At 35.3% G+C, this 12685-nt stretch overlaps 1 long non-coding RNA gene across 4 annotated transcripts in view; it reads right to left on the bottom strand.

The window, feature by feature from the left end:
- LOC112992337 (uncharacterized) overlaps positions 1–12685 on the bottom strand; it is a 221599-nt gene that overhangs the window by 159364 nt on the left and 49550 nt on the right. The window contains exon 1 of one of the 4 annotated variants that reach the window (XR_010387880.1): positions 12014–12058. The exons of the other annotated variants lie outside the window; for them this stretch is intronic. This is a non-coding gene — a long non-coding RNA (uncharacterized LOC112992337). Of the gene's footprint in view, positions 1–12013; positions 12059–12685 lie in introns of those variants that run through there. 4 annotated transcript variants of the gene reach the window in all.

The raw sequence follows: 12685 nt of genomic DNA, 5'->3' as shown, positions 1-12685 counted from the left end.
ACACACAGGTTCCTTATCTAGAAGCCCAGTGGTGACCTGGGCCATCACTCAGAGAGAGATGCTTCATTTAGGCTGGAACATGCTCAAAGGGTAGTGTAGACTGCAACCAGAGAAGGCCAGCTGATTGCAAGTGGAATGGTCAGAATCTCATCTGCATACCATTTTAGCTATTGAGGAAAGAAGTTCAAGCTGAAACAGCAAGCAGTGCTTTTGCAGAAAGGCAGCTTTCTGATGAATTCCAAATTTCTACTCTTCAGCAAAGGTGAGATAATTCTTCCTATTACACACAGTGACGACATTTTCTTCCTTCTTTCTTATGACGTTGTAAGAAAGTGAAGACAAGGCTTTCCATTATAAAGCCTCAGTGACCTCTGTTATCAGCAGTGGAAGCAGAGCATTAGAGAAAGATTACAGCACTGATGAGAAGAAATCATTCACATTAAATAATCAGGGGTTTGTTATTTATTTTCTCCTTTTATTTTAAGAGGAGAAAAAAAAAAGGAGAGAGAAAGCAGGTAAGGGTAAGAAAGGAAGTGAGTAGTAGTAGATATAGGATACCTTATTGTGTTGTGCCATATTTTTTGTATTAAAGGGACCTTCCAAATCAGAATCTTTCTAGCTTCAGGTTTAAGCAAGAGTATGTTGATTATGTTTGCCCCCAAGACATTTTTAATCTTAAGAACAAGTATCAGCTCCTCAGAGTTTCATTTGGATACTGAATAGGTCCCAGCCCCGGATGTGTTTGGATCTGGTGCTTTGAACAGAGTTGCTACTGAAAAAAAGAGGCAGCAGGACCACAGAAGAAAGTACCATAGAAAATAACAGTTTCTCTGCTGCTCAACTGCTATTTTAGTGCATTTATTGTAACTACAATATAGTAAATCCTTTAAGAACATGGGCTCAAGCTATCACTCAGTCATTACTATGACTCAATATATATGTCTGCCAAAAGCCACCAGTGAGCTTGAGTTTGAAGAGGCATCTGTTGTTTAAACAGAAGAGGATCCATTATATCATTACTTCTTACAACAAAAATCTGTCTCTATAATGGCCTCTTTTTAAGCAGGGTTAGACAGAAGTCACAATTCTATGACATTTAACTTTCCTGAGAGAATAAAATTGATCCCTTCCTATCCTGCACTCTTTAATAACAACAACAAAAAAAATCAACTACAATAACAAAACCACCACACAATACACACTTCCTTTCAGGAAATATTCTTGTTATCTTGAAGTGTTTTGATCAAAAGCACATTAGAATATTTCAGGTTTCCTTTTTAACTTAATAAGAACATTTTCAATATTCTGAAAGGGGACATTATCAACATATCATTTTCTGAAAAGATGCGGTTTTCTTCAAAAACCAGACTGAAGTTCTGATATTGCTAAACTGTATTTCAGGGAAGAAAAAAAAAAAGCAAATATCAGTATTTCCAGTTAAAAAATGGTTCTAGTATCATCTTATCTATGTTTTGTTCCAAGTAACTGGACATATACACAATTCATTCTTTAAACAAAAATTCTAATCATCTTTTAATATTGCTTTTAACTTTTTATCAAACTAAGTTTTGTCCTGTTTGGTTTTCCATGTAAAAATTACTATGTTATGATATAATGTTGGTAATGTTCTTCTCAAAGGAAAAACATGATTAACTGCAATAAGAATTATGTAAAATTCGAGAACATTTCCAGAGTGTTTGAAGACATAAGATCAACTTTCACAATGCCACTTTTCCAAATATACTGATAAACCTTAATTCCTGAGAAAGACCCCAGAAAATAAGAATCCACCTATCTAAGAGATTCATTAATAAACTGGAACTCTTCTGTTCTTTAGAAATTATTTCTTTTTCTCAGCCCTTGAAGCATATCTTCACTAAGAGTTTTAGTATCAGCTCTTCATTTGGCTGGAGATTTTATGATTCAAGAAAGCAAAAGAAAGCTTTCAAGTGCAAAGCAGATATAATTAACAATATTTAGAAATTATCCAATGAAATGGCAATTCTCAAAAGCCGTTAAGTGGGTTGGTGGAGTATTTTAAACTTATCTGTCTGAAGAATTGCATAATGCTTTAAAATTTGAGAAGTAACAAATTGCAGAAGTTAATAAATAGGTCTGATTAAAGACTGATGAATTCAAGGTTACCATGACTTAATTTCAATTAAGTAGAGTTACTATGGCCTTTGACTGGCTACGGAAGAATAACTAGTCTTGATCAAAGAAATTAAAAGAATTCAGAACATCCCCAAGCCAGACTATTTATTAAGAGACCTATTCACAGAGATAAACCAAAGTGTGAGTCTGATTCAATGGCACATCATGACAAATACAGAATTCTCAAGCCAATGTAGCTTGTTCTTGTAGATAGATGTTCGAGTAAAAACTTTTTTGACCACCCATGGCATAACTGGAATAGTGCAATCATGGATAAAACTGCTTTATCACTTCTTGTTAACTCTATGCACAAGTTTTTCAGCCCTTCCTTTCACTTGCACACTACAATAATCTAGAGTTACTTGTATTTATATTATCAGTAGATCCAACAGCAAGTCATCTTTATGGAAATAACAGTACACCATGTTGCTGGAGTAAACTCCCTTGGCGGGGAGGGACAAAGATGAGGTGGGATACAGAGTCCAGAAAAGGTAAAAGCAAACGAAGAAAACTCAACAACAAAACAAACCCTACAATAAGTAGGCAGGTGAAGTGAAATGATTGAATTTTTAGGAAAGAACTCAGAAGTTAATCTTCAGAACCAACGTTAGAAACCATGGGAGTACTACAGTCACTGGGTTGTGAGACAGCTTTGGACTGGAAGCCGTACAGACACGTTAGAGCAGAATCAAGGCTAAGCTAGGAATTTCCACTTCCACTGGCTGTATTTACAGAGGCAGAATGCTTATGATAGATACTTTAGTTATCTGCATAGAAAATACTGGTATGGCACATTCTGTATCTATTCCTTGGAATAATGAATTAAACAATGAAACAATAAAATAAATATAACTATATAATATGCAGTCAGAAAACTCATCTTAATCTTTGAATCACTCTTTTGTGAACTGTCTCAATACAGGCACAGAAATAACAGGAAAAGGAATAATATTAAGATGTATAGCTTTTCAGCAGTCATGAGTTTTTGCTATAAGAATTCTAAACTCTGATAAAAGAAACTGCTTCTGTTTTTAAAACTTGTGTGTCTGGGTACATACATACAGAAACACACATGGATTCTCAAAAACATGCATCATGAACAAACTTGGCATATCTCTGGCTGCTTGGCACTGCTGACACCAAGTTTCTCTGGACACTATTCTCTTAATAAATGGAGAACTATTGTTTTCATTTCTCCTTGTCTACAGTATGACAATTCCTATTATTAAAATCTTTAGCTAAGAATATATTATTTCACTAACATTCACTTTAAAGCAGAGTAGATGGAGTGTTTCAGAAGAAACCTTATTTAAATTCCGTATTTCTTTCCCCAAGATGTTCCGCTGCTGGTGTTAATTCACCATCTTTATGGTTATTTTGCCTGAAGAGCAGAGACTTCATCCCAAAGTTTCTAATTATCTGTCAAGCAGAGCTTCCTTGAACACTGTCAGAAAGACCATATGCTTAAGGGCAATTATGTATCCACAAAACAATGTGTAACTTTGTCACCTGCCACTAGCAGCTAGCCTCTGTATATGACAGTAATAGCGGACATGCTATCCTGACCTAAAGGGTGGTTTCACCAGAAAAACCTTATGCTTTATGTCCAGAGGTCTTCAATTCAGTTTCCATATACAATTCCTCCAAGAGTTTCATAGGCACTGGGATGTTATTCTGTTATAACAGATATATGCAGATATATGCATAGTTCAAATATAACAAATACAATCAAATACAGTTCAAATGAAGCAAAATTATCATCTTTTCCTGGAATGTCAGTATCATTCAGAGCAAGCTGTCCCCATTCACACATGAGATAAGCTGATTTGGATCCCTCAAAGCTGTCTGTTCAAGTGAGTTCAAAGACACTTAATTTTGCCTGCTGATCAATCCGTCACACTAAGCCCTACTTTTAGCCACTGGCTGCTCCAAATGCCCAGCCCTAATCTGAACCAAAATACCAATGTAGAAAAACTTTAAACAATGCTGAGACAAACAATACAGAATAAGAGAAAATAAAGTAATAAATTGAAAAAAGGATGGTAGGTAAAGCACAAGCAGAACAGGAAAAAAAACCAGAACAGACAGACAGTATTGGGCAGAAAAAATGTCATTTTACCAGGTTTTTAGAGGGTACTATCTATTAAGGTTTAAAGAAGGAAAAGGAGGAATAAGATAAAATGAAGAAAAAAGTTCCGCATAATAACATACGGGATATTTTTATTATTTCTTAGAATACACTTCTATGATAAAAAATATTTTTTCTTATAGGTCAGTTACAAGTGAAGGATGGAAGTATGGAAAAAATGTTGTAAATGTATCAAGGCCAGAGATTCGTCCAATTGAGTTAATAAAGAATTATGCAAACATTTAGACCCTTGCTCTTAGATAAGAATTTTAAAAAAGGAATTACGGCTAGACTATATAATAGCCAAGTCATCTTTGTCATTAGCCTACCAACAATACTGCTTTAATGATAGACTTAGGCTTTGCTTCACACCTTTTGTCCTTTGGTGTAACTTAATTCTAAGCCACTATTAACTCATATAGCTCTATATACTTCAGTGCTATTCCACTAATTTACATGAGCTACAGATCCTGTCTTAATAATTTCTTATGTATCTTAAGTCATGTTTCTTGTGCAGCTCCATTACAATCCCACTTACAATACATTATTTTTGCAGTGAAGTCCCTGACTCAGTCTATTAAATATTCAATATTATCCTCTTGGTATCTTCCCTGTATTTTGCCTTAAATAACATATGCTGTTCAAACCAAGTACTGACCACAAATTTTTACCTTACTCTTAGATAATCTTGATGATGACCCTCCACAAAGTTTGAGTATTATTTTATAAATACCAAGAGGTACACAACATCCATCTGACTTGAGGTGTGCTATCTCTGTTTTATAGAAGCAAACTCGTACACAAAGGTGCCTAAAAGCCTATTTTCTTCAGGAGCAGAAGCTCAGGGAAATGCAGAACAGAAGTACTTGGACTGGCTCTGTGCAAGTCAGTTTTGATCCAGAAGTATTCATGAGAGTTATTATCCAAGCCAAAGCATGAAGACTAGTGTTCTTTAACTGATTTAACTTACCAATTTTAGTGCAAGTCCACTGTTCCATATGGACTCACTAATTTTGGCCGTCTTTTAGGACAGAACAGATTGAAAGGGACCTCTTCAGGTCATCTGGTCTAACCCTCCACTAAAACCAAGATCCACTTCAAAGTTAGAATCCAAGCTCAACGTTAGATCATAGTCACACTCCAGAGCATGAGGATACCTCACATAAAGCTGCTGCAAAGCGTCATAAAGTAGTCTAGCTGTTGCAATATCCTTCAAGCACATTACAACTGGAACTATATAATAGTAACTTTATAAAAAAAGAAAAAGAAAAAAAGCAAGCATATAATGTTGTAAGTACATTTACAAATGCAAAAAGAAAAAAAGTATTAGTAATATAAAACTTTGCCTATAGCAGTTTCTGATCTCATCATGATATTTGAGAGCGTCATTGGTAAAATTTACAGAATGACTTGAACTGACTTGTCCCTATATTATTATTATTCTACTTTCAATTTCATAATGTTCTTTACAAGTTGTGGGTGCTAACCAGCATTCTAAATATCAAACATACTTTGAGAAGTACCTGCAACAGAGTATAAAATTAATACAGAACACGATTAATTTATCTTGTTCTGGGTTTGATATATAGAAAATGACCAACTTCAAAAGGAAAGAGGTTCTCCCCTGGCCTTCCTGGGACTGGATTCCTTAAGGAGGAGGAGACTAGACCATTTTCTGGATGGCAACTCTAACCTATGTTTCCAAAGGAGGCACCATTTTTTACTGGTGCATAGTCCAACATACCTTTTCTTTTCATCAGTGAGAGATTCTGAAGGATGTTTCCAATTAGTACTTTTTCCATGAAGAAGGATTAACCAATATCGATAATAAGCTAAGAAAATCTACATATTCACATCATCTGTCAAGAGCTGTTGACATGGTGTTCTTAATAAAGATACTTCAGAACTGCTACTCTCTCTTTGTGTAACATCAGGAATACACCAATGAAAAAATTTCTACATCTTGCTCATTCAAGTTTTGATGTTATATTTTCAAAATCTGAAACAAATATTTTAACTTTTGCCTGATGATTATGTGCCACTTGGTCTCCTGATTTAATTGTACAATGAGACTATGACCCTACAAATTTACTTTTAAGCTCACGATGCACAAGAACCATCTGTCCATGGCAATATTTGGGTGCTTTTTAACATTGTTGTGAGAACTACATGAACAACTGAGCTGAACAAAAGCAGACAATGTCTTTAGTTCAGCTACCTCTATATTAAAGATCTGAAGCTTCCTATAAGGCACTGAGTGATGCTCACATGACAGAAGATAAAAGAGATGCTCTAGGCAAAAAACATCCATCACATGAATACCTGTGATTATGGTGCCCTGAACATGACAATCTAGGTACATACTTCTTTTAATATAAATGATTGATAGATATTAACTTTCATCTTCTACCCTCTTAGCTTTCTGCATATATGAATCATTTTTTGGTTGTTTCCCCAGGCTATTTCCTGATTTCTTTGTACAAGTGTTTTAAGTGTAAAGAATACAACTGGACCACAAAACAGACTTTACAATCTCTAGTTGTCATCTCCAAAAGACTGCTTTTTAATTTAAGCTGTACTTCAAGCTGCCTGTAACTATTTAAATGACGCCATAGCAAACAAGAACTTTCTGAGTGGAAAACTACCTTCATTTGAAATGTATCAGTATGTTGCAATTGTTTAAAATTAATAAATAAATATATCTAAATGAAACAGTGCAATATAACACACATCTTTACCTCATTCTTTTTTAACCTAACACAGCTTGCTTTCTTTATAACTCACACTGTTTTTCATAGTTTCTTAGATCTGACCAGTAAAATATATATATAAATACATACAGAAAACTTCACTAGGAGATTATGATAAATACTGTACATTTCTACAATCCATGTATCACTGTGTGACTATTTCTTGATTGCAAGCTTCACATCTAAAATAAGATTTCACAAGGAGAGAGGAAAATAGAGCAAAAGCTCTACAGTATAACACTGTGGAAAACATCCAGTTTATTAAAGATCAGCTTCTCCCAGCATATAATGTTACTTATATCACCATTCTCCCCACAGGTCCTTGTGGGAGAGAAAAGAGATGCAGGCAGCATGATTTATTTATTCTAATTTAATAACTTATACTCCAAGCCAAATAACCATCTTCACAAAATAAACAGTGACAACACAGGTCTCACTGTAACACAGTAAGATAAGATTCATGGGATAAGTGACTTCAAGAAATAAAAGGAAGGCTAGAGGGGTTTTCTTCACACTTCTTTTTGTTTGTCCAGATTAATTGTCAATTAAGAGTAACCATTGACTTCCAAAGTTTTTGTAGCTGAAAGGAAACATTTCTGTATTTATTTGTATGCTAAGGTACAATGTATTGACTAGCAAACACTTGATGCTTGCCTCTGAACTTACCAAATGTTTTCTCTTGCAGCACTGTAGGTGTATTACAATCATGTAATTTAGGGAGGGAGGTATAAAAGAAAAGTGTTCAAGAAAGTGTACTGTGGAGTTCCACAAACACTAATGCAAACTGCCACTGGCTGTGACGGTGCCTCTCACTTTCTACTGCAGTCCAGAGGGACCTGGGATTCCTCAAAGGAGTCAACTGATAAAAAGAGCTCTCTACATCTCTGGCGTGTTTTGAATACTTCTTCTGTAACTTTAAGATGGTAAAATCCTACTTCAAGAAAATTAAGAAAGAGCACTGTAATGGAGATACGTTAAAATACTTTGAACTTACTGCATGTGTGGAACTTCTCGTTGCACACAGTCCATCATCAAGATGTTTCTAGCACTGCCATGTTATATGGTATATAGTATGCCACCTAGAGAAGAAATCGAGCAGGGCATTCTTTCACTGACTAATAGCTGAATGTCTAATGACAGATCTTTTACACATAGCTTTACCTTTTATGAATTCCTAGTCTTGCTGGATTTTACTGTTTGGTCTAGCTGAAACTAAAGAGAGAGGACAACATGATAACAAGTTGTTCTGTGGGCATGTCAGAGCGCATCGGGGTGGCATCTTCACTTCTCTGCACACAAGTTCTGCCTACATGATACTGCTGATAATAAAGTAGAAAAAAGAAATCAGAAATGTCAGTATTCCTGTCTGTAGGCCTATAGCTACAAATATGAGTGCTGAATGGATGACTGGATAGAAAAACCACCAGATGGTGAAAATTAAAGCAGAGTTATGAATGCCTTCAGAAGTTTGTACAGGAGCAAAAAGATCTTGGAAGAAAATATTGATATTGATCACCAGTACTAATCTGTGATGATAGATGGGATGGAGTACAACAGGAAACACAGAACAGAAAATAATAGTTGCAGCTTAGGGTAAAAAAGCAGTTTCAAGGTACAGTGGTGGATGCTGAGGAGGAAAATATATCAGCTGTCTTTCCCTTGGTATATTCATTTACCTCCAAGCACTTTGCACTTCATGGACTTCCTGCACTGTTTTATTTACTTATTTATTTTATTTCCTTTAGAGGCTTTTTTTTTTAATTCTCTTATGAATTTCTAAGAAATACTTACAGAAAACAAGTAGAAATTTGGCATCCACAACGCCACAATATTCTGATTTAACATATTAACACACTGGGGGGGAAAAATACCTCTTTGTGTTCTCTTTAAATGCATGACTTGATACCTTCATTTGATATTTCTGGTTACTGTATTTTGAGAAATACTGAGTAATTATTGCTTATTCCATACTAATTTAATTATTTCAGACTCCTGTAATACTGTCATATTCCACACAACTTTTTCCAGGATCAGTGTATTGTATAAGTGAAGATCCTCCAATCTTTTCTAGAAAATCTTTTCTTACACTGTCCTAGCTATACTTTTTCTAGAGTATTCCAACACAAAATCAGCCATCCACTCAGATTTGACTGAGATTTCTTCATTTTCCTGGTATTTCACTAATCTATATATGGCCCTCACACACAAGCCAAAGAGCAGCCATAAGTGTTGTTAAGGCACCCTAGAGAAAACGAGAAATGTGAAGAGCTGACTCTGTCAATTTCATTATTTTTATTTGGCATAAATCCAAAGTTGTATTATATTGGTTTGGTTTGGTTTGCAGTGCTTCAAGGGTTAGGGGTTTGGCTGCTACTCTTTCCTCAGCCTACTTCTTTAAAATTGGACTTCTGCTGTCTTGGTCTCTAGGTTTGGCTACTTTTTTTTTTTTTTCTTTAAAGCAATCTGTAAGCCACAATAATGGACAAAGTTAAGCTGCTAACAGATGTAATTTCTTGATTTGAGTCACATATTTTTACATTGGGTTTAGCAAATATAGCCACACTTAAATTGGAAATCTTTCTGGCATGTACAAGAAATGACATTTCTCAGAGAACTTTCCACAAAGGACATCTCATACCTTAATCTTCTCATATCAAGCTCTTCAGAAAAGAGGACTCTATGACAAAACATAATTTGATAGTTTAAGTGCTCCTGGCATGTGTCTAAGGAGAAGAAGTGGTGTTTCTTTTGTGGCAGCCTTGTTTCTTTTGTGGTTAAGCTTTTTTTTTTTTTTTAATTATTATTATTTTTTTAAACAGACCTGAAAAATTACAATATAAGAAAAACAAACATAGGTCTGCATATCAGAGAGCTGACCCCCAGTACAGCAGTAAAACTAGCTTAAATCCTTTAGGTGATGATTCTGTGGGTCAAACATCAAGATAACACAGAACTTTACAGCCTTTTATTACAAAAAGCAAGTGAGTAATACCCAGAGCATTTAATAACTATGGGATGAAGTACATTCTCATCTTACCAACACTAAAAGATCTATGCAGTTTCCAAACATCCAAAAGAAGAACTTGCAGCTCTGGCTTTAACTGTACACTTTTTTTCAATTTATACATTAATTAGCAGCTGGATAAATCACTGTAACCATTATAATAAAGAACAAGTATAAATGTCCTCAAATACCCTTATTTTCCTGAAGATTAGAGTGGATAGACAGGCTTTTTTTTTTTTTTTTTTTTTTTGACCAACTCTAAGAGGAAAAAAAAGAAAAAAACCAAAGACTTACTACTACAGCATACAGGGACTAATTATCTTACATGAATTAATAACTTTTGCTTCAAAAATCAAGTAAACCCTCAACTTGTCTAAAACATAAATATAGCCAGAGGAAAAACAGGAAAATAAAAAATAGAGATGAGATTCCTTTTTTTTTGACTTTTTTTAAAGCTCCCAGATATGGAGTCCCTACTCTTACAACGATTCTGACATAATCATGCACTCAGTGACGATCTCTATAGTACCATTTCACAACCATTTCCCATACAACTTTGGTAAACAAACAAGGAAAGATAAATTTTGCAGCTTAAGGATGATAGATTGATGGCATTCAGACACTTAAGTGCTACAGTGCATTCAGGTTTGAGTATACTTAGATTAATAAGTAAATTTTAATTGATTAGTATGTGACCTGCACTGTTTCCTGTGATTTAGTCATGATCCTGAAGCTACACAGTGTTTTCGTCCTCCACATTTAGATCACAGCTGGATCAACACTTGGATATTCAGAAGAGATTGGAACTTAAAATGAAACTTCCTTTTTGCATATTCTCTGCTTTTCTCCATTTCCATATGCATGATATTTATGTGTGTGAATTGCACTTTTTCATAAAGGTCTTTTGGTTTTGGACACCTTACATATTTCTAATGCTCTAGAAGACTACCAGGAATGATACATAAACACAGTGATAGGGAGACTTGCAGAGTGCTATACTGTAAAAGAATTAAATTAGAAAAGAATTCTTGATATGTTATAATTACTTTATAAAACTGAAAAATTGGTATCTGCTTTCTCTGCCTCTTTTGGCAGAACAATTTCATACAGCTTCAGTCAGGCTTCTTAGTACCTTTCTTATTCTCTAAAACTACATTTATCTTTTCTTTTTTAAGAGGTTGTGGGAATTACACTCTCTCTCTCTCTCTCTCTCTCTCTCTCTCTCTCTCTCTCTCTCTCTCTCCCCCTCCCTCTCCCTTCTGAAAGAAAAGATGTAAGGATAGAAAGGACCTTAAAAAACAACTTATATCTGACTCAGCTCAACTGACCAAGTAAAAGAAAAATAAACTATATTTTGTTTTCTAACAAGGGAGGAAGATTCAGTTAATATTCTTGAAAGTAACTCAAGATTCATTTTCACTCAGACTAGCAGAGAAAAATATATTGCTTGCTTTAAATTCAGTGACTCAGACCTTATTGAATAAGCCTGTTGTCTTAGAAAAATCCATACACATAAGAATTGTTTCTGTGGGTACAGAACTGCTGCAAATAAGGATGTACATAAGTATCATTAACTTCATACAGCTTCACAGAACAGCTTATAAGCATCATTAAAAATCCATATTAGCTTTTTGGTTGTTTTGTTTCTCATGACCTCTATTTTAAAAGAAGTTTTATTTTCAGAAATGACGCTAGCACAAGCTTAACAACAAGAAAGCTAACATAAGCTCAGCAAGGAGTCGACAAGGTCAGGAAGCAGGAAAGGTGCTTTTACAAGCTCAAACCACACCATATGCCATGTGAGTCACCAAGTGAGATACACAATAGACTGTACAATTAACTGCAACTTTCTCTGTACTTTGAACTTCTGTCCTCCTCAATATAACTCAAATTCACCCATAAATTTCCAGATTCTGCCTCCTATCACTGCTCTCAACATTTGCTCACTTGCAACATACCAGGGGTTTCAATACATACCTTCGGTTCCGTGACAATGAAGAGTACCACTTGGTGCCATCTTTACCTTATTTCAGGCATTCTGAAAAGGGAGAAACCACACCCACACCCACATCCACACACACCCCACACACACGTCTTAAGGCAACAGTGTCCCCACATGGGATCCAGAGAAGATCCAAAGCTAAGTAACACACTGTTTATACCCAGATAGTTTGTGCCACTTGGTGCCCAAGGCTAGAAAGTGGTCTCCCCACCTTGTTTTATTTATTTATTTATCTGTCAAGATGGCTTGACACATAGGAGACAAAAAGAAGTGTCAATGCCCTCACCTTTGCTTAGCAATTCAGTCTGACCCAAGTGGGCAAACCAAATCACAGAAACTCACAGAGAATTCCTGTCACTCACTACTCTTCCTGTTTTACTCTTTTGTATCTACTAGACTGCTCTTCATCACAATAAGCCCATTTCATAGAAAAACTGTATATAGTTTGTACATGTCACTAGATATTGCACCATGGTATTCAGCAGTCATGGAGAGGAGAAAAAGTGAATCATGGTTAATACTGGACATAAAGCACAACTGAAATTGTCAGTAGCATTTCTCAAAGCATGTGCAGGATCTCGGAAAAGCTGCAGATGGAATCTGGGATACAAAGAGACACATGCAGACACTACATTTTTTACAAAAAA

This window comes from Dromaius novaehollandiae, chromosome 2 (genome assembly GCF_036370855.1).
Source record: "Dromaius novaehollandiae isolate bDroNov1 chromosome 2, bDroNov1.hap1, whole genome shotgun sequence".
Taxonomy (NCBI): domain Eukaryota; kingdom Metazoa; phylum Chordata; class Aves; order Casuariiformes; family Dromaiidae; genus Dromaius; species Dromaius novaehollandiae.
The sequence above is the reverse complement of the archived record's forward strand: the minus strand, read 5'-3'. Positions and strand labels throughout refer to the sequence as shown.